General features: G+C 37.8%; 1 protein-coding gene across 5 annotated transcripts in view; it reads right to left on the bottom strand.

Moving 5' to 3' along the window:
- KCNIP1 (potassium voltage-gated channel interacting protein 1) overlaps positions 1-23,535 on the bottom strand; it is a 365,400-nt gene that overhangs the window by 57,598 nt on the left and 284,267 nt on the right. The window contains exon 2 of one of the 5 annotated variants that reach the window (XM_081950447.1): positions 10,540-10,657. The exons of the other annotated variants lie outside the window; for them this stretch is intronic. The gene's annotated coding sequence lies outside the window, so the exon portion shown is untranslated. The remainder of the gene's footprint in view (positions 1-10,539; positions 10,658-23,535) is intronic. 5 annotated transcript variants of the gene reach the window in all.

The raw sequence follows: 23,535 nt of genomic DNA, 5'->3' as shown, positions 1-23,535 counted from the left end.
TAATCTGATGGTCATTTCAAAAAATCCTTTCTTAGCAAATACCTAGAAGCCAAAAAGGAACATACGTGCCAAATTTCAAGTTTGTAGGCTTTAGAGTTCTGGAGATTTTGTGATGATGCATGAGTGGTATTTCCCTTTTATATAGATAGATTAAAGCTTCCTGCCGTGCATCCTCAAACTGGAAATAAAGGTTTTCTCCTAGCTAGGTATCAGTCATTCAGAGCCAATAGGATAGAAATATTAGGGTAAGCCCAGCCAATATTACAGAATTACAGAGTTGGAAGGGACCTTGGAGGTCTTCTAGTCCAACCCCCTGCTCAGGCAGGAAACCCTACACCACTTCTGACAAATGGTTGTCTAATAGGATTTCCTATAATTTTGTAATATTGGCTGGGCTTTCCCTATTATTTTTATCCTATTGACTCTGAATGACTGATACCTAGCTAGGAGAAACCTTTATTTCCACTTTGGAGACTATAAAGACTATGTTTTGTCTATTTTTGGCTTTTATAAGCCCACGCAGCTTGTATAAAAGCCAGTAGGTTTTGTCATGGCTTAGGATAGCAATAGTGTAAACTTTGCTGTAATTCTGCAATGCTTGGTGATTTGAAAAAAAATAAGATGCTTGCATATCTCCATCACAGAACTCCTAAAGAAAACTCTCATTGTCACTCATCACCATTTCATACAAAGTTACAGGCCTGCAGCCATACACCATAAAGCTGTTATTCTTCTTGATATAATCTTATCTTATCAGCTTTCTAATTAACCTAAATTCCAAAGAAGTTCTTTGTTCAGATTAAGAGCACAAGAACTTAGAAAACTTTACTGATGGTTAAGATACTAGTCCAACATTATATCTGGCTTAATGGCCAAGTACAGTATATTTAAGAAGCTCAGAGATATGCACAAAAACAGGATAAATTCCTTCAATTGTTCTTTTGTAGTGTCCGGTATTCCAGATATGTGATTCCATAATTTCAGAGAGAGCAAATAGCCCTAAAGAATAATAAATATCCAATCATTCATGGTTTTTCTTTTCATAAGTCTATTAAAACCAAGAAAATTCAGAGTCAGCATCAAATTGAGGGGAGAGATTCTGCTATAAAGTAAAAACAAATTCCTTTAATTGATTCCAATTCCCCCATTACTTTAATTAATTCCTAATCATTAATTTTAATGGGTAATCCCAGGTTCTGACATTGTAGTCTGTAATCACCTTATCTATTCCATTTATATTTTTATATACCAATGTCATGTATTCCCATATTTTCTTTCAGTCCAAACACAAAATCATGAGAAAATCTCAGGTGGGTTTTTTTTTTTGGGGGGGGGGGGTGGTTGGATAGCTTATCTACTTCCTAATCATTTCAGTAAATTTTTTTCATACACTAGGTCTGTGGTGGTGAACCTATGGCATGCATGCCACCTGTGGCATGCAGGCCCATTTGTTAGGGCATGCAAGTCATTGCCCTTTCCTGAAGCCTCCGGAGGGCGAAAAACGGCCTTACAGGCAACCCAGAAGTTCGGGAACAGACTTCCTGTTTGCACGGTGTGCCATTTATTCAGGGAAGCCTCCTGAAGGTGAAAATTACAATTCAGGGAAGCCTCCTAAAGGGAAGAAACGGCCCTATGGGCAACCCGGAAGTCCATTCCCAAACTTCCAGGTTGCCTGAAGGCTCTGGGGGAGGTGCGGGGGACCGTTTTCACCCTCCCTAGGATACTAGAAAGCCTCTGGAGCCTGGGGAGTGCGAAAAATGGGTGCATCATGCGCCAAAAGCAGGGGGAGGGTGGGAGTTGCATGTGCATAGAATTATGGGTGTGGGCACTTTCATTCACTCCCCCACTTTTGGCAAACGATGGGAAAAAGATTAGCCATCACTACACTAGTTATTAGATCTTGGCTCTGATAAAAATGGTGGGACAGTACCTTTAAAGGATATAGAGTAAATTTTGGGGATCTGCAATTATGAATTGGGAGAAATGTACTTTTAAAGGGGGACTGTCTTTTAGTGTCTCGTTCTGTAGGAACTAACATAACAGCAGTTTTATAGCAGTAGAAGATCCCATTCAGAAAAAAATATGCTCCCCAAGTTAGTCAAACACCAGTCAATTACTAAACTTTGATCCCTTTTCAAAAGAAGGTTTGCGAGTCAATGTCCTTATTAAGCAAGTTCTTGCTAAAGCATTCTGAATTATAAATGAAGTTATTCCGTTTTAATTGTTTTCTTTTCTTTCTTGAAAAGGTTATAGTGAACTTCCTATGATGAGCTCAAATAATGCATTGCAAATGAACATCTTATTCCCTGCAGAACTCTTGCATTTAATAAGGATTTGACCTCACTGAAAAGAGTAGAGTTTCTTGATTTATTAATACCTTGGTTTTCTAGGTGTCAGCATATTTTAAGCATTTGGATAGAAAAATGAATGAGGCATCCAGCTGATGATAAATCATAAATATAGCATGAACTTGAACAGAGGCATTTGAAGTGACTGCACACAAAGGACAGGTGAGCTTCGAAATAGTTGAGTGCTTAGTATTCAAACTATATGAAACTTTTACAATTGGGATGTAGTAGTTTTATAACTAAGAAGCAAATTATGTTTTTTTTCCTATGTGCAAGAACAAATATGAATGAAATTACAACTCCCTGGGAGACTAAAGTTCCCAATTAGGCATTTTCATTCAGTATGTGTGGGTAAGCATCAATTATCAAATTGGATTGTTGTATTTTTCAAGAATTCTGGGGTTACTTTGTGCTATGGTTATCAACTGCACAAAGTTGAGATGAAGTAATTATAACATATTTAGAAAAAATATATAGATTAGAAATTTGGCTTTGCAACAATTAATTTTCATATGGAAAAAGGGCCTTCTATATACATGCAAAAAGGTGTTTTCACATCACAGAGAAGTATGACAGTCTGACTAAACTGGTATCCATTTCACTATCATCAGCTAATAGTAGCTGTTCCAACTCAGGGAAGAGAAATTGGGTATTGCTTGGCTTTGTGACTTTGCTTTGAAGGTATACCTGAATCAAATCTTTCCTGTGGTGAAAGGCCCTAATGAAATTAAGAATGAATTAACAGAAGGAGTCAGGAATGGATGGCAACCGACTACATGGTAAGGGTTGAAAACCTCCCCCCCAAATAAATATGACAAAATGTTACTAAAAATTGAATTATTTGGGTCAGGTTTTGGATTAGTTTTCTCAAACAAAAAAGTAGGTATTCTATCATATCCCTTAAGAGCCAGATAGCGGTAGAACTGAAGTTTGAAATTAATAGAAAGATGGTCAGGGATCACTCATTATTTTGAATTAATTTATATCTTAAGGATAATGATAATGGCATACTATGGTATTAAAGGAGTTTTCTGTTTCTAATATTTGAGAATGATATAAATAATATAAATCCTATGATACAATGAAATTGACAAATGTTCTAATCATAAAAAAGGAGATAAATATTAGTACCTAGAAAAAAGGAAGCAATCTGTAAGTGCCTCAAATAATGATGTCATTTCTCAAAGACAGCACAGATATTTGAAACCTTGTTTAGCTAATCTGATGTTACATCCTTTTCTGATTGGGTAACTTCTCTAGTAGATTACGGGAATGGTGCGTAAGGTATCTTCAATAAATGTATGGAAATCTGTGTTAGATTAGGATCACTTAATCATGATGTCCTAATTAACCACTCTAGACAAATGAGGAACTGAAATGGATGCCACTAATAATAAACTGGATATCCAGCTGATTAAAAAAAAGGTTATTTCAAAGAATGCATTTCAGCTGTGCCTCACAAACGTATCAGATGGATAACAAGGTTCAGTCTTGGATTTTGTATTTAGCCTTGAGTTTTGTGTTTTTTAACTTTTATATAAATGAATAGAACAAAGGCAAAAACAGAAATTTATAAAATATACAGATTTATAGAAAATTGGGATACTTAATATACTAAGAGAGAAAAATGAAATTCAACTCCTATTTCATAGGAGAAATAGACTAGAATAATAACATGGAATTTAATACAAGGAAATTCTAAATGTATAACGAGCAATTGGTTTGGGAAAACTACTTATGAAAAAGATATAGGAATAGTATTTAATTACAAAGTAAATGTGTGAGTCACCTGTGTGATGTGGCAGGGGGAAAAAAGGGGGGAAAGCAATTTTAAGCTGCATTCATAAAAGCATAATTCCTTTATCTGGGCATTGGAAGCTCTGCCACATTATGCACTGGGCAGACCTGTTTGAAAAATTGTATTCTCTTCTGGGTAGACTAGTTTGTCTGAATCCTTCTTAAATGTGAACAGATGCAGAGAATGGCAAAGCAGGTGAATAGAGACTATGAGATGATTTAGCTTTGAGAACAAAACACCGAGATGGGGAATATAATAGCATTCTTAATACCTGAGTCGATGTCGCACAGAAGGTCGAGAATGCAAGGTGTGTAATAATGGCTTTGAATTGCGGGATCTCCCAATCCCCCTTGAATGTTAAGAAAAACTTTGTAATATTTTGAAGAGCTCAACAGTGGAACCAATTACCCAGAGACCTGATGGGCTTTTTTCATTGGATACGCTCAAACTAAAGCTATATACCACCTGTCATAGATGCCTTAATTTGTATTCCTACAGTGAGCAGGAATACAATGTTCTTGAAATATAGTTGAAAGCAGTACCTTGAATGACCTTTCCAAACTGTATAATTCTATGTTTCTGTGCAATTGTTTTAGAGCATAATTGTTTTAGCATAACTTGGTGCTTATTTTAAGACAAATGTAAGTTGAAAAATAGTATTCAAGTGTAATAAGAATTGTAAAGTCAACACAGCTCAGAGATAAACAGCCTCTTCTCTTAATCACTTCCATTTGTGACTAGATTATGTCAAACATTTCTTCCAAAATGGTTAGAGCTTCAAGAACTAATAACATTGAGCTTCTGGATTAGAAACAGTTCCCTTGAATGAGTTTAATTCAAAAATCATTGACACAGAGAATATATCTAAAATCAAGTACAATCACAGCAAGACATTATTTCATCAAAATAATGAAATGGGAGTTATGATTTCATGATTCATTTTTTTATTTGTGCCTCCTTGCTACCACCTAGGTCTGTGATGGTGAACCTATGGCACACGTGCCTGAAGTGGCAAGTAGAGCCATGTCACCTGAGAACATGGTGTCCCCTTTTCCTCTTCTGGATTTCCGGCATGCATGCACCCGTGACAATCAGCTGGCCTTTGTGTGTGTGGCATTGCCGGAAACCTGAAGAGCTGGCCAGATGATTGACACATGTGCATGCACAGCAGTAACTGAAAGACTTGTTGGCCGGCACACATGCGCACGCCAAAAACCGGAAGTACATTTTCCAGCATGCACATTTACCCTGGGCAGCTCCTCTTCCTGGTCACGGCCCAGAAGAGTACATACATGCACATAAAGTGCTCCTTTTCGGCATACGGTGCCAAAAAGGTTCACCTCACTGCCCTAGGTAGTCATTCCTTAAAATGCTGTTAATCTGACTGTAAATAAATTGATAAAATAGGGCTAAATATTTCCAAAGTTATATTTTGATGTGTACATTTATTTTCAAGCACTTTTTTTCCTACAGAATGAGAGATTATAGGCCAAAATAGATGCTGGATCAAGCCAATGCACCTTCCCCAATAATATTGTTGAAAAAAAATAGTGAATCTTAGTGCAGCATTTGGGGAAATAAAAGTCTCATTTTCATTTTTAACATGATCCATTGAAAGGCTATTGGCTCTATTGCAAACTATCTGATAGAAGCATATTCATATCAAGGATGAAAAATCAATCTATTGGCTTATTTTGTCTCAAAAATTTGAAAAACAACAGGGAACTATTTGCTGCTCCCCAACATTGTCAGCTAGGCAATGCATGCATAAAATCTGTATATCTTCCTGACAGTCACATGAAATTTACCTTATATTTTAAGAAATTGAACCTGGCCTATGATTAAATGACACACATGTAAGGGAAGACAGTTAGGAGAAAATACGTATTAGAGTTACAAAGGTGCATATATTTAGGAATGCAGAATTTGCATCAAAAACTTATAATGTGTAGAAAAATACATACAGAATCCACATGACTGTGATTGCAGATTTTTAGCTATTGGTGAGAAATTAAGCAAGAAAGAAATAGTTTGTACTGAATTTGTATTGAGCCACATATTTTAAATTCATGTGCAAAGTGATCACGTTACAAAAAGCAGAACTATGGCAGGAGAAAATACTTTTTGTATTCATTCTCATATAAACTTCCTGACTTTCCTACATAGATGAGATGGATAATGAACAAAGTGTTGACTAGTTCATGATAATCTCTTATCAGAGTTTCTGACTGCACTACATCAAGGGCCCTCAACCCCAGGTCCTCAGTGTGTCAGAAACCAGGCAGCCCAAACGAGTGAAGCCCCATCCACGCACATGTGGGATGCAGGCAGCATGTGAAACTACACCACCAGTTGATGGAAAAACCTCTCTCCACGGAACTGGTCTCTGGCGGCTGAAAAGTTGGGGGCCACCGCACTACGGGATTTATTTGGGAAATCTGAGAAGTTGCTTGTTATTTATTGGAGCATGTAATACAACAATTACACTTCACAACCTTAGACAAAGTTGGGGTAACGGTGGCTTGTCATTCAATCATACTGCAATAGCTTGACCTAAAAATTGATTCAGCTGCACCAATATTCTTTTTCCATGGCCAAATCAAAAGCAACTTTAGAGGATCTATCAATTCTCAGATTTTTTTTTCTGATTGTTTTTTTTTAAGAACACTACATAAGCCATTGAATTTTGGCTACTGTTTTTGCATATGACTGGCTGTGATCATGGTATTTTCACATACAAATAAACCATACAATGAAATATAGCTGATTGCCATGAAATCCACAAGGACATCTTAGAACAAACAACAAAGATCAAGATGCATATGACTGCCTGGAGAAACTTAAGGAACAGCAGGAGTTGGCTAGTTCTCAAAATATATTGTTGTTTCCAAGAAAGCCAACCATTATTAAATTTAGAAGCACAATTTATTCCTGAACAATAATTGGGCTAAAAAGTTTATCCTGATCTCATCAAACAAGTTCTGCAGCAGCCTTTTCTGCATGTTCTGTGTAGCGTAGTCATCCTTTAACACTGACTACTACTTATATTACTCAATCCCTTCCATAATCATTAATAGCTTGCTTTTGTGACCCCAGATTTATTTAATTTAATATACAACTTAAATATTTAATTTAAGTTGTGCCTTTATTTTGCTTTCCTTGCAGCCACACACATTATGGCTTTGGATCCATCTTTATGCTTTTGTTGATTCTACTCTCTTATGTTGATTTTGATCTTGAATTGCTCTACTATGTAAAACCCAGAACAAGAATCCCCATGTTGATTAGCTTTCAAGTGTTTATCTCTGACATGCATCTTCTTTATATTTATATTACACAAATGGTTTGCCATAGAAACTGATCCAATTTAGTCATGGAGTGTAAATAGAGACTTTCTAAATAATAAAGATGAAATGGCTGAAGTCATTGGCATAGATCCCCAAGAGTAATATCTTGTTGAAAGAAAAGGTATTGTAACTTGCAAACTCATCCAACTTAGCCAACCTTTCTAAAACAAGGATTTCTAAGATATTTCACCCATATTGCACAGATATGAAGGAGCAAGAAGTCCAGGGACTATTTTTTCCATACAAACCTTAATTGTTAACAAGATATTATTTATCCCACTGCAGTAAATCTAAAATTCATGTTTGTTTGTAGGAGAGCAAGTACAGTATATATATAGTGCATCAGAGGTGGTATTCTGGAGAACCGGTAGCTGAATATTTTTATAGTTTGGAGAACCAGTAAATACCACCTCTGACTGGCCCCACCCCCATCTATTCTCTACCTCCCGACCCCAGCTGATCAGGAAGAAATTCTGCAGTAACCTTTCCCTGGAGTGGGGAGGGAATGGAGATTTTACAGTATCCTTCCCCTGCCACACCCACCAAGCCACACCTAGAGAACTGGTAGTAAAAAAATTTGAATCCCACCACTGTAGTGCTCCATGTTTCAAAACATTTTTATATATTTCCACATATCTTAAGAAATATAGTTGCACTGAATTATGGGAATTAAAAGAAAAGATTTAGTCTAGGATTTTACAATTAACTTGCAGCAGCAAAAAAATAACCAGGCTAGAATTTAAGCTGTTCTGTCTCATATTTGTATAGTGTATGCTTGACATAGCTAAGCTTTTCACTGTATCTGAGAAGAGTCTGTTAGCTTCCCTTGCATTTAGATTTTATTTTGTTCTTGCTTTTCATTTTGTTTTGTATAAATTTTGATTAAATGTATCAGTCAAGGAGAGCTGCATCGAATATTTAATATCCCATGGGATTAAAAGGTAAAAGCTTGAGGAAAAAATGCAGCATTTTGCCTAATATAAATTGCAGGGAAATAGCATAAATTGCTATGTGAAGAATGCCTTGATTTATTTGAAGCATTTATTTCTAATCATCTCGGGTCATGTGGGCTTTTATTTCTCATTTCCAATCCTTTCCCCAAGTTTTCTTATAAGATTTCGTATGCACAATGTGACATACAATTGAGATCAATAGTTCACATGTCATGGTGTATAGAGATTGCACTTACTCCTAGCTGACTGAATAAGTGATTTCACTGCAGATAGGGCATGGTAGATAAAACAGAAGCAAAAATTTACCCATTTGGGAGTTGGAATTCTTTGTGCAATCTTATAATTTCCCCCCGTCCAATCACTTAGCAAACATTTACCAATTGATCTTCGCTAGATCCATAACTAACTAACCACCATTTGGTTGGAAATTCTACTATTGGGCAATCCCAATATCTCCTGTAGATATCAGAATCAGGAAGGTTACTTTAGCTCTGGATACAGATCCTGAAAAGTTCCCATGCAAGAATGGAGTTTTCTCAAAATGCTACTGACAATTTGTTTCCATTGAGATATGCATCATTTAGTGTTCACAATTGAAACAAATGTATTGTTCAGTGGTGGGTTTTGGCTCCCGTTGCAACCGGTACGCAGCAACGGGAGCTGGGCATGCCCCACGGGCACACGTACTGTGCACGCATGCGTACCCACCACCCGCGATGCACCAGCTGCTCGGCGGAGCGTCACACAGGCGCTGTATATGGTGCGTGCGTGCACAGATGGCCCATTTGCTTCAAATAAAGGTAAGGAATGAGCACCTTTCTGGTATGGTGGCTGCTGCTTCCGGCAGGCACCGGTACGTGCATACCGGGGCGTATCGCCTGCAACCCACCACTGGTATAGTTGAAGAAGCAGGCAGACAAGGAAGTATATCCTTACCTATAATGCATCTATTCCTCAATAGTAATAATAACGTTCAAAACAGACCAAATATATAATTTGTTTTAAAAATTCTGCACTTTTTAAACTGGTCTCATTTATACAGAATGTAAGCCAGAATTTTTCAGAATTTTAATCTTAATAGCTAACTGTTGATTAAACTGCTTATGGAAGAGCTTTTTGCTGTACCACCGAGCACAGCTGATTATGCATTGATGATATTACCTAGTTTGGTAATTAAATGTCTTCAGACAACAACCAAGTTCAGGAAGCACCAAGGACCCCAAAGTTAACCCTGAGCTACAAATATTGTCTTCTATCAGTACAACTAATAAACCTGGATGATGGCATTAGTTGTTGTTTTTTGAATTGCAAAAATTGGGAATAGGTTACAGTGCTATAATTAAACTACAAGTAAACCTTTGGTGTTTTTTTTTTAAAAATCTGCACTTATAAGACCTTCCAATTGTCAACAGTGGCTAGCTTTTCAGAATTTTAAGTGAGACTTCTAGCCTCAGATGGAGATGCCAGATCTTAAACCTATGACATTCTGAAGAGAAAAGCATGTTATTTTCCATGATTAATAAATAAGGGGCATGAACCAGCATATTGTTCAATCACTTGTAAGCTATTTTGAGCCCAGATTATCCATCCATCCATCAATCAATCCATCCATCCATCCATCCATCCATCCATCCAATTGAAGGCTGAAGTATTCTTTTCTTGGAGCCTGGAATGGGTCTGAAGCTAAGGCAGGTTTGCCTATGGACTCAAATCAGTCTCCTTTTTTGGGGGTGGGTGGGGGGTTAATTCTTGCAACATGCTCTTTGCCAAGAAAAAAAGTCCTTACTGCTTGTAAACAATATATTTGCTTTAATGCTGCTGCCAGAGTGCCTATAAAATGCTTGCTGATAAAAGTTTTGATGTTCCCCAAATTCCTGCTTGCAGCTTCTAAAACTCCCGAACTTTTAACATCTAAGTCTGTGATTTTTGGCAAAATCAAGCGCAACACAATCAAAGTGCATTATAAAGTCTAGCAGTATGATTTATTCAATGAATTGTAGCTATGTGATCTAAAACAGCTGTGCTTTGGGGCATTTTTCATCCCAATTCATGAAATTCGAAATTTGTCCCCTCATTCTGTGTACAAACCATACCTTACAGAAATGACAGTAATTGTTGTTTATTTTTGGCAGATCCTGGAAAGTTGAAGCCTTGAAGAGTCATTAAATCAGTTAGTAAAGCTTGCTGATGCTTGAAGTCGTGTCTTCTTCTCTGAAATGAAGTTTTATTTTAAAAAAATAAAAGATACTGTCAGCTCTACTGTTAGTTATTGTGCAATAAATGTCACTCTATCTCACACACTGGAATAACAATTATGTTACATGCTTAGAAAAATCTGTAATGAAGCAATATAAGTTTTAGGGAATAAAGTGGTAAAAATTAAGGGGTTTATAACTGTTAATTTCTAACAGTCCTATTATCAACTAGTTTTTCTCTACTTAAAAAGAATTGATGTAATTCTCTATACACACATGACCTAACCCATACACACTCTCAAAAACCCAGATTGAGAAGACACTGAGAAAATTCAATATTGTATTTATTTATTTCAAATGATAAATATAGCTATGGTGCTAATGGTCCAGAATTTGGGAAAGATTTTTTAAAAAAAATATTTGGCTCCATTCCAATGATAATAGTAAACTCTTGCATACAACTACAGGAAAAGTAGCAACTTCCAAAGGACAAATAATACCAGGAAAGAAAATACAAGCTGAGAAAATATTAAAATAGGCTACATCTTTCACCAATATCACTTTTCAGATATCAGATTTGAATGAATGTTTGTTCCTTAAGAAAAACAAACAAAAAACAAACCAATACAAAAGCCACTTATAATAAGATAGCTGTAACTTAACATTAAAAATATACTTTCAATCAAAAATAGTTTTCTGTTAGTGAATTCAAAGTACTTCACCTATTCCAAATACTTTCCCAACATATTCCTACAGAATCATAGCCCTGGACTACTAGGGCTGACATAGCCCATCTGGGGTCTAACTGCTCATCATAAGATAGAACAGTGCTCTCTTAGCAGTTCCAATGATGACTGCATTTCTTTCTAATAGCAATAGCATTTAGACTTATATACCACATCATACTGTTTTACAGCCCTCTCTAAAGTGGTTTACAGAGTCAGCATATAGTCCCCAACAATCTGGATCCTCATTTTACCGACCTTGGAAGGATGGAAGGCTGAGTCCACCTTGAGTTGGTCAAGACTGAACTCCTGGCAATCAGCAGAAATAGCCTGCAATGCTGCATTCTAACCACTGCAAGCCCAACGCTTAGTAGGGCCTGTGTTTTTTAGAGGGTGGTTTTAGGAACCCTCCTAAAGGCCCTCTGAGAGGTCCACAAATCAACCTTATTTACTAGGCTGAACTAAATAATAATATAATATTAGCATTCCAGTAAACAATTGAGAGAAGTGGTAGTTGCAGCAAATGCATCAATTTTAATTTTTACTATGGTAAATATTGAAAGATGTAATTATGCAAACAAAAGCTCTTCGGGGAGTCTCCGTAATTTTGAAAAGTGGGGGGAACCCTGAGAGAAAATTGTTTTAAGAACCTTTGTAGCAAGGGAATCTCAAATGCCAAACTGAAAAAAAAACCCATCCTTTCCCTGAAGCCTGTGAATATCCTATATAAATATAACCTATCATACATTCCAATGAAGGCTATGGGATAGAGGATGGTTTTTCTGTTGCTGGAGGGAAAGTGATGGAATATTTTATTGATGGGAGTTTTGAGTGAGTAGCATCTTCACAGTACTTCTTGTAACTTCATCTAACATGAACTATACGTCCAAAAAAACACAAGACCACTAAATCGTGAATTCAACTCAAACATAAAAGAGCCGTGGTGGTGCAATGGTTAGAATGCAGTACTGCATGCTACTTCTGCTGATCACCAGCTACCAGCAGTTTGACAGATCGAATCTCACCAGGCTCAAGATTGACACAGCCTTCTATCTTTCCGAGGTAGGTAAAATGAGGAACCAGATTGTTGGGGGCAATAGGCTGAATCTCTAAATCACTTAGAGAAGGCTGTAAAGCACTGTGAAATATATAAGTCAATGTCAGTGGTGAACTTCAATTTTTTTTTACTACCAGTTCTGTGGGCGCGGCAGGTGGAGGATACTGGAAAAATCTCAATTCCCACCCCACTCCAGGAGAACGATACTGCAAAATCTCCATTTTCACCCCATTCTGAGGCCAGCCAGAGGTGGCATTTGTCAGTTCTCCGAACTACTCAAAATTTCTACTGCCGTTTTTCCAGAACCTGTCAGAACCTGCTGGATTTCACCCCTGGTCAAAAATTAAGATCTAAAATTACTTCCTTGGTTTCTGCATAAAAATGAGCAAGAAAACTCTTTGATGAAATTATCAAAATCTAGCTAAAATCTTCAAAAGCATCTGATTCCCAATCTCAAATACCAGAAAAGGTCCTCCAAGGATATACAGAATTCAAAGATTTACAGCAATTAAGCAGCAGCTGCATAGGCAAAACAACTGTTCAGCATTGTCATCTAATTGTACAATTGTTATACACAGAGCAAGAACTGCTGTTCATTTGGCAAGCAGTTCTGGAAACCTAGCAAACTTTACTAGAAGTACCTGAAGGGAGGAAAAGCATTGTAACCATCCAGCCCTGTCCTGTTCTTTCCTTATCAATTATGTATTCTCAGGGCCTCGGCTTCAAATCCTTTAAATCAGTATTTTCCAAACTTGCAATGTTAAGCGAACTTCAACTCCTGGAATTCCCCATCCAGCATCCATGCATTTTAAAGTTGCCAAGTTTGAAAAACACTGTTTTAAATTAAACATCATTAGTAAGAACAACCATTTCATTCATTTCCTTTGAACTGGGTTCAAAATTAAAAAGTGATAACCAGGGCTCAAGCAAATACAGGGTAAACATTTAGATTTGGGGGAAATGTTTCTCCATCATAAACTAATTAGTTTTGGCAGTTTATACATCTATACACAAATTTCTATCTTAGCTTATATATCTGCATACAAATAAATCTAAATAGCTTGAGGAACACAGTGCATAAATGAACCTGCCTCTGCACGCCTTGAATATTCATGCATTGACCACCAAGCATTTTATGAAGATAGACTCCAATGTAGATCTTTGTGTATAAATGTGAAACACATCAATATATAGGATGCTGGGAATTGGAGTTTATGTATATGCCTTCTTACCTTCAAATTACTATTATGAAGTATCATTCAGATTTATAAACAATCAATCATGATATACAATTCTGCCTGTGAGTCTCATTCATAAATGCTAATCTACTTTTTGTTTTTACATTTTTAGCCTGCCTTTTTCATGTCCAATTCAAGGTGGTGAATATCCCAATACTCCTTCCTTCTCCTATGAGCCATGATGGTGGCACAGTAGTTAGAATGCAATATTGCAGCCTAATTCTGCTGACTGCCAGGATTTTGATCCTGACCGGCTCAAGGTTGACTCAGACTTCAATCCTTCCAAAGTCAGTAATAGCTGTTGCTATTTTCCCCAGAACAACCACCTTGTGTGATAAGGTAGACTGAGAGAGTGAAATTCATACATTCAAATTCATACTGAATTTGAGGGACATAAATGTGTGACTCACTCCTAGGCATTTCTGTATATACAATTACTATAATAGGTTTCACCAATAGCATCCTGCCTGCCTGTGAATACAATTTTGCAGATTATATGGTTAAATAGTAAGGTTGGCAGGATTTTGATTAGTTTCCCCTAAACTGGGGGTGCAGGATTTTGCTTTGGCTTTTTTTTAATGCAAATGACTAGATCTGAGTTTTTGAGTAATATGCTGCAGGCTATACTCTAGAAAATAAGCAAAGTGAGAGCAAAGAATCCAGTAAGGCAAAACTTTGATAAACGTTAATTTATATTTTAAACGTAATAAAAATAAATACAGTAAATAGGAATATCGCTTATTTAATAATTTCTCCTAGCAGCAATAAAAATGGTAATTTTGTGGCCACATTTCAAGGACTCTATCTGTTTTGCTGCGATGTAACTGCAGCAAAGCTCTTAAAAGGGTGGAAGATGATTTTAGAGCAATCATGTTAGACAGTTCTTATTCAAAGTTCACGAGTTCAGCATTAGAGCTAGAGATTGCCAGAAGATGTTATTATGAACTGCATGATGTTTGGGCAAAGTATGATCTGGGTACTGAAATACTACACTCTGCCCTGGGGAATGGACCAAAGTCAGATGCTGTAAGGCAGTGGTAGTCAACCTGGTCCCTACCACCCACTAGTGGGCGTTCCAGCTTTCATGGTGGGCAGTAGGGGTTTGCTGTAACTCTGCTTTATAAATTTTATAAAGTAAAGTTACTTCCCTACTTTATAAATCACCATTACTGTGGAACCGGTGGGCGGTTAGAAAATTTTACTGCTAACAGAGATACAAAAGTGGGCAGTAGGTATAAAAAGGTTGACTACCCCTGCTGTAAGGCAACATTTCTCTTTTGAAGAGTCAAGTTAGGTATGTTGTGTCTAGAGACATGAAAATGCCTTTAGGAGGGGAACTAGACTCTTCTTCTATCCTCTCAATTCTATGGATTTTTTTCAAATCATATGATCCTGCAGCACTTACAAAATACCAATGCATTCTTGATAGAAACTTGGGAGTCATTTCCCATTGTTCAAGAGGTCCGGAATGTAGCAACATGCAGGGAGCCCTAATTGGCATGCTGTGGCCATAGTTTTGTGAAATGCCTTTGCCTGTGGGTGATCACGCTAATTGTTCAAAGAAGGAAGGGGCCAGCTTTTCGGTTCTGTGACTACAGTTCGGTCTTAACTGAGGAAAGTAAAATATACTTTCGTGCTTTCTTACATCCCTCAGCAAGAGAATGGTTCTTCAGCCTCATTTAATTTCTTATGTTCTTATGATGCAGGCATACAGTAGAGTAGATAGAAAGTCCCAATTAATACGGTCACTGACTGCGGTGATAAAATGGTCGGGCAGACAAAACTGCTCATTCAGCACCTGGAGGCTGCCAGGTTGGTTCCTATGTGGATCTCCTTGTGAATGACTTGTGGAAGGAGAATTGCATGTGAGACATCTTACCTTCAGGATTTTCTGAAAAACAAATCAGCTGGTTGGAGACACAAATGCCAGCGTACAGCATTTCTGAAGTTATCTTTGAAATCTGAGGAATTGCAACTCTTTTTGTAAAATCCAAATTCTGGATCCTTCTTTCTTTCTTTCTCCAGTCCTATATGCCCCTCTTCTCATTTCTTCCAGTTCTGCATTTCATTTCACTTTCCTTCCTTCCCAGTCAAACTACTCCTTCATGTGGTAAATTCCCCTTCTATTCCCTCATAAATGACTTAGATGAGGAAATAGAAGGGGAACGTCTATGATACTATGCTGGCAGGAATAGCTAATACCCTAGAAGATAGGCTCAAGATCCAGATGGATCTTGACAGACTTGAACACTGGGCCCGATCTAACAAAATGAAATTTATTGTAGAGAAAAGTAAAGTCCTACACTTAGGTAAAAAAACAAAAAAACAAAAGTACACATATAAACTGGGTGAAACCAAGCTTAATAGCAGTGACTGTGAGAGGGATCTTGGAGTCTTGGTGGACAACCAGCTAAATATAAGCCAGCAGTGTGCAGCAGTAGCCAAAAAAGCCAATGCAATCCTAAACTGCATTAACAGAGGGATACAATCAAGATTAAGTGAAGTACTAAGTACCACTCTATAAAGCCCTAGTAAGACTACACCTAGAGTATTGCATCCAGTTTTGGTCACCACACTATAAAAAGATGTTGAGACTCTAGAAAAAGTGCAGAGAAGAGCAACCAGGATGATTAGGGGACTGGAGACTGAAACATATGAAGAATGTTTACAGGAACTGGGCACAGCTAGTCTAGTGAAGAGAAGGACATGATAGCAGTGTTCCAATATTTGAGGGGCTGCCACAGAGAGGAGGGGGTTAAGCTATTTTCCAAAGCACCTGAAGGCCAGGCAAGGAATAAGGGATGGAAATTGACCAAGGACAGATTCAACCTAGAAATCAGGAGGAACTTTCTGAAAGTGAGAACAATCAAACAATGGAACAGCTTGCCTTTGGAAGTTGTGGGGGTTAGCAGTTGTGCTATCAACTAGAGGAAAAGAAAATGATTACCCAAGAGTTTTATGAACATTTATATAGAGAAAACCAAGACTATACAAAGGAAGGAATACTACAATTTCTGGAAAAGTCAGTTCTGCAAAGAGTCCAGAGGAAATAAAAAAATATGCTCAATGAAGAAATTAAAACATCAGATATAATTGAGGCCATACAAAAACAAAAGACTAATAAAGCTTCAGGGCCGGATGGACTGCCAGCGGAAATATATAAAGAATTCCAGGATATGCTTGTTCCAATGCTGTTGGAAGTTTACAACAGTGTGTTGAAAGAGCCGAAGACACCACTATCATGGATGGAGGCTAACATTGTATTAATACCTAAGGGGGACTCAGATCAGATATTCATACAAAATTACAGACCAATCTCCCTGCTAAATGCAGATTACAAGATTTTTGCTCTGATAATAGCAGAATGGTTGAAAAAAATTCCTCATATCGTTTATCCAGACAGATCAAAATGGATTCCTCCCAGAAGACAAATTAAAAACAATATGAGAATTATGCTGGACATTCTTGAATATTATGAAGTACATAATGAAAAACAGGTTGCACTATTTTTCCTCGATGCCCAAAAGGCATTTGACAATGTGAACTGGGAATTATTGCATCAACAATTGGAACACATGGAATTTGGGGATAAATTTATAAACACAATTAGAACAATATATACAAATAAAAAGCCAAAGTTAATGGTGAATTAACTCAAAGTATAGCAATCCAGAAAGGTATAAGACAAGGTTGCCCCCTATCCCCGCTGTGGTTTATATTAACCTTAGAAGTTTTAGCCAGGAATGTATGTAAAGAGGAACAGATAAAGGGATTAGAAATTAAAAAGGAACAATTTAAGTTACAGGCTTTTGCGGGCAATCTAGTTTTGTTGTTAGGGATGTAACCCTAGTCTTGGCTTGGCAATGTATATAAGCCATGATTGTAACAAATGTGTCTGTTACTTTAAATGCTAATGAGATGTAATTGGTTGCTGTTACCTCAAGCAGCCATAAAAGGGAGCCAGAATGACTATTAGCTCTTTGTTTGTTAGACGCTGATTGGATACTGTATCTGAGTTACTGAGTCTTGCTACTGTTAGCAACTTTGTGTGTTAAACTGAGAATATTGATAACTGACTGAACCATGTATGACTTGGACTGTAAATTGGACTCTCAATACCTCTATATTTCCACATAGTAAACTACTATATTTTATACTATTCGGTGTCCTTGTATGCTGATTTGTGCATGTTCTTCCATACCACTCTCATTATGCTTCTCTGCACACTCGCTCTCCTAATAGGGAGCTTACTTACTTAACATTTGTGTTAGAGGATCCTATAAAATCTGGTATGAAACTTATCGAGGAATTGATAGAATATGGGAAAGTAGTGGGTTTTAAAATAAATATGACAAAGACTAAAATGCTGGTTAAAAATATGACATCCAAATTGAAAGTAGAGTAATGAAGAAATTGGGTATCCAAATTGTTAAAAAAGTGAAATATCTAGGTATACACTTATCTGCGAGGTGTGCATCCATCAAAGAAGACAACTATACTAATCTGATCAACAAAACTAAGAAAGGCCTAGAAAGGTGGAAAAACCTACAATTGTCCCTGATGGGTAGGATCGCAGTCATAAAAATGAATATACTACCAAAAAATTTCTTTTCCTATTTCAGAATATTCTAATTAAATTAGAAAAAGAGTTTTTTAAGGATTTGAATAAATTGATTTCGAATTTTATTTGGCAGAGAAGAAAACCAAGAATAAAACTCAAAGCCATGCAAGATACTAAGGAAAAAGGAGGATTTGGCGTACCAGATTGGGAACTTTATTATATTGTGGCCATCCTAACATGGGTAAAAGAATGGATAATGTTGAGAAATAAAAGATTACTCAAATTGGAAGGTCATGACCTCCAAGCAGGATGGCATGCCTTCCTGTGGTATGAAAAAGGATCTACACATAAATATTTCATTAGACACTATATCAGACAGTCCCTGTCATTAATAGGAAACAAAATTAAACATGACCACTATACCCATTTGGCTATCTACGATGGGAGCATATATACACCCAAATTTAATTAATATAGAAAATATTGTTACATATAAAGAGTTATTGAACAGACAGGGGGAGATTAAAACTAGATTAGAATTGGGTAGGATCATTGACGTCGTGATCTTGGTGCTCTGAGATTGCAGGCAAATTTCTGCCACTGGACGGTCCATTCAGACCTAAACCGTCCCGCAGAGATGATGATTGAGAAGGGCATCTCCTGCTGATCTCAGGGACACCGCAAAGCCCCTGAAAGATCCAGGAATAGCCCTTTTTTTTCCAGCGACAGAAATGCATGGAAGAGATGCATGGAAATACTGTAACCAACTGACACACTTTCTACAATTTGTAATGGAAGATGTTTTTTTATTTTATTTTTATGTTTGTTTGTCTTTGTTCAAAAACAAATAAAAATTGCTTTTTAAAAAAACTAGACTAGAATTGGCATCAGAAGGGGTACAACTAGAATATCTGTAAATGGTCTTATTTACAGATACAATCAAGATTTGCACAGGACAGGAAGAAGGAAGGTATTGCTAAAGATTACACAGTGTTATATAAACTTTTGATAGAGACAGAAAACAAGTTGATCAAAGTGCTATATAGATTTTTTTGGGAATATAAACTTGAGGAAGAACATGTCAAAGAAACTATGGTCGCCTGGGTGAAAAGTTTTGGTTATAATGTGGAATTGGCTAAGTGGGAAAAACTTTGGATACTTAATTGGAAACTAAAATTGGTATGGCGTATAAAGAAAATCTTTATAAGATGTTCTACAGATGGCATCTCCCCCCAGCACGGCTCTCCAAAATGTCTAAAAATCTGGCCCCAAATTGTTGGAAGTGTAAAAAAACACCAACACTTTTTATTATATGAGGTGGACATGCCATGAGGCCAAAAGATATTGGAAAATGATTCAATCATGGTTGGAACAAATGGTGGGAGACCAAATTTTGTTTAAACCAGAAATTTTTCTCCTAGGCATAATACTGGAAGGGTGTGAGAAAAATGTACTCTAGATAATTATACATGTACTAACTGTGGCAAGCATAACTTTTGCACAGTATTGGAAAAAAGAAAATACACCATCAGAGCTAGATATAATCAGAAAAGTGTTGGCCTGTGCGGAAGCAGATAGGCTCACTCTTGAACTTAAAAATAAAAGGGAATCAGAATATTTTGAAGTCTGGAACAGATTTTATGATTGGTATAAGACAAGGTGACAAGACTGGAACAAACTGTATATATTGTGATTGGACAGAAGGATAGATAATGCACTAAGTAGGCTAATAGTTAATGGTTGAGACTAATTGTGTATAATGTGACTGTATGGTGACTTCGACTCTGTGTTACTGCATTGTTTTAAATGTAAAAATAATAATTATATATATATATATATATATATAAAATGGTGTAGGGTCTCCTGCTTGAGCAACCCCCTGGACTGCATGACCTATAAATTCCCTTCCAACTCTGTTAATCTGTTAATCAGTTATCCTCTCTTTTTCTTCCTCAGTTTTAGTATTTTTGCCGCAATTCTATGTCTATGCTCAGAAGAAGCAGTTGGGAAATCAGTTTCTTTTATGAAGAGGACATCCTATTTGGCAGACACCTCATTTTAACCCGCATTTATTAGTTAAATGAATATTCTTTTAAAAACTGGCCTTTTCTGGTCAGGCAGCTTCTTGGAAGTAGATACATATACTGACACCCACATACACAAACCCGTTCACATTTAAGCAAGTATGTCACATCCACAAATTAATTACATTGCACAGCTTTTGCACATTTATTCCTTTGGCGGCATGAAGGGACATTTATAATATCAGAGTCAACTTCCTTTGGTTAACTAGAATTATTTCATTCAGGCATGTAATTTTCCTTCATCACTCTGAAATAGTGATTAGGGTGTCCTGTTACCCATCTCACATTAGCTTAATGTTGATACTCAAGGTATCAATTTCTTTTGATTTCTCATTAATCTGGGAATCTGCACATATACAGCCCATTTCACATATACAGCCCATTTCAATTAATTTTAGGTATTTAGATTAGCATATCCTGATGGAGGGGTCAAGCACGTCATGAGTCTCGAGTCCCTTTGTGCCAACAAGAGATACAGATCCAGCCCACTTTGAATTCTGTGACCCTCATCTACCGTCAATTTGCTTTGACTGTTAGTGGTTCAGAATCTTGTAGAGAGCATTAGCATACAATAAACTTACCATATTTTTCAGAGTATAAAACGCTTCAAAGTATAAGATGCACCTAGATTTTGGGGAGGAAAACAAGGGGAAAAAATCTGCCTCTGCCTCCCAGCAATTTGCCTCATTGCAGCAAACAGCAAGTTTCACTTTCAATTTCAGTTTAAGGTGCCTCCCGATGATCAGTTGTTTCAGGCTCCAGGGATTGCCATAGCCTATTGCGGCCTCTGCAAGACCCATTTTCTTCGTTTGCTGCAAGGAGGTAAGTTGCTGGAAGGCAGAGGCCAAAGGGTGTGGCAGGTGGGTGGGTGGGTGGGACTACATTCGGTGTATAAGATAATTTTCACTCTTTTTTAAGGGGGAGAAGGTGCGTCTTTTACTCAGAAAAATGCAGTATATTGATTTGAACTGCTTGGACTCCTGTTTTCCTGTGCTTTACATTTTTCCTCCCAAAAGAGTATGTCAGAACACCCAGAGAGGAATTAAGATTCAACCTGCATATCTATCTGAAAGGTATGTACTTTGTATAGTTTTTTATAAATAGTATTAATTTAGCAGAGGGACTGGATATATTTTAATCTTATTAGATATATATCCTGCCATTCATCTTGAATTCCTTCCTCTCCCAATTTTCCCAATAGTATTAATCCTTCAGGGTAGCCTGGGATAAGAGATAATAATTGGATCAAATCCTGCACATTTTCACAACTGAGGATGAATCTCTCAGATCCAAGTCCAACATCTTATGCATTTGGGAGGATTGTTCAGCTTATGTTGGATGTGAAGAGAATCCTGAGATTCTTGGAACGAATATGAAAGCATTCTTCAGCTAAATGCCTGAGGCGTACATGCTTATCTATCTATTGTGCTTATCTATTCTCATGGTATCTAAGGTCATACAAGCCTTCATTTTCTAAAAACAAAACAAAACCCGAAACAATGAGGAAAACTAGGTACAGGTATCCCTCGACTTATAACCATAATTAAGCACAAATTTTATGTTGTTATGTGAGACATTTGTTGGTGAGCTTTAGCCCATTTTACGATCTTCCTTCCCACAGTTGTTAAGTCAATAACTGCAGTTGATAAGTTAGTAACCCAGTTGTTAAGTGAATCTGGCTTCCCCGTTGACTTTGTTTGCCAAAAGGTTGCAAAAGGTGATCACATGACCTTGGGACACAGCAGTGGTTATACATATGAAGCAGTTGCCAAACATCTGAATTTTGATCACATGATCACAGGGATGCTTCAAAGATCATAATTGTGAAAAATGGTCATAAGTCCTTTTTTCAGTGCCATTGTAACTTTGAACAATCATTAAGTTAACTGTTGTAAGTCAGGGTCTACCTGTATATTATCAATTTTCTACACATCCAAATTACAGCTCAACACACACAAAAACCATCTGACAAACCTGTGCTTATTTATATGAAAAGAAAAGCTGATGATTAAAATACTTCAGGCAAGTACTGAGTACTAAACAAGGAAGGGAAACAGACTTCCTAGAGAAAAGAAAGCTTTACTAGAAGATCTTTGACATAAGCTGTTTCTAGGTTTCTGCTGTAGCTTCAGCTTTGAACCTTAGAAGATTCTAAGGCAGCGATGGCGAACCTTTTTTGGCTCACGGGCCATAAGTGGGGGGAGTGCAGGGTGTGTGTGTGCGGGCGTGCCGCACCCATAATGCAATGCGTGACCCCCAATGTGCATGCGCGCACTATAGGTGCTCCCCCTCCCATTTTTACATTGTTTTTTCATCCTCCCCAGGCTCCAGAGAGCCTGGGGAGGGTGAAAACTGTCTCCCCTGCCCCCCCGGACGCCCTCCAGAGGCGTCAGCGAAGCCTCCGGACAGTCCCTGAAGTCTTCGGAGCGCTCAAAACGATCCTCCGAGCAAACCGGAAGTGACTTCCAGTTTGCTCGGAGGGTCATTTTGAGCGCTCTGAAAGCTTCAGGGACTGTCCGGAGGCTTCCCTGATGCCTTCGGAGCGCTCAAAATGACCACCCGAACAAACCAGAAGGCACTTCCGGTTTGCTCGGAGGGTCGTTTTAAGCATTCCGAAGGCTTCAGGGACTGTCCGGAGGCTTCACTGACGCCTCCAGAGGGCATCTGGGGGGGCAGGGGAGCCTGTTTCTGCCCTCCCCAGGCTCCGAAGGCTTCAGGGACTGTCCGGAGGCTTCACTGACGCCTCCAGAGGGCATCTGGGGGGGCAGGGGAGCCTGTTTCTGCCCTCCCCAGGCTCCTATAAAGCCTCTGGAGCCTGGGGATGGCAAAAAATGACTTTAAAAAGGGTGAACTCAACTGGCCAGTGCACGCATGAGCGCTGGCCACCTGACAGGGCAGCGCCTCGCATGCCCTGACAAATGGCTCCGTGTGCCACCTGTAGCACGCATGCCATAGGTTTGCCATCACTTTTCTAAAGCATTGACTTTTCCTGCGGAAGGTTCCTGCTCAATTCATGTTACTCAGAAAAGACAAAAAACAAAATCTGAAATAGAACTTCAGATTCAGAATAAGCAGCTGTTGATTTCCCTATTTCCAGTAGTGTATCTTTCAAAAACATTATGATGTGCAGAATCCAATAACAGTGGAAATGGACACCACAGAAGTAGATAAGCAGTATTAATCATTCCCTCAATAATAAGATTGACGATCCTTTCAAAATGGTATTGGA

Source organism: Natrix helvetica (genome assembly GCF_964273705.1).
Source record: "Natrix helvetica genome assembly, chromosome: 1".
Taxonomy (NCBI): Eukaryota; Metazoa; Chordata; class Lepidosauria; order Squamata; family Natricidae; genus Natrix; species Natrix helvetica.
Note: the sequence above shows the minus strand (reverse complement) of the source record. Positions and strands in the feature narration are given on the sequence as shown.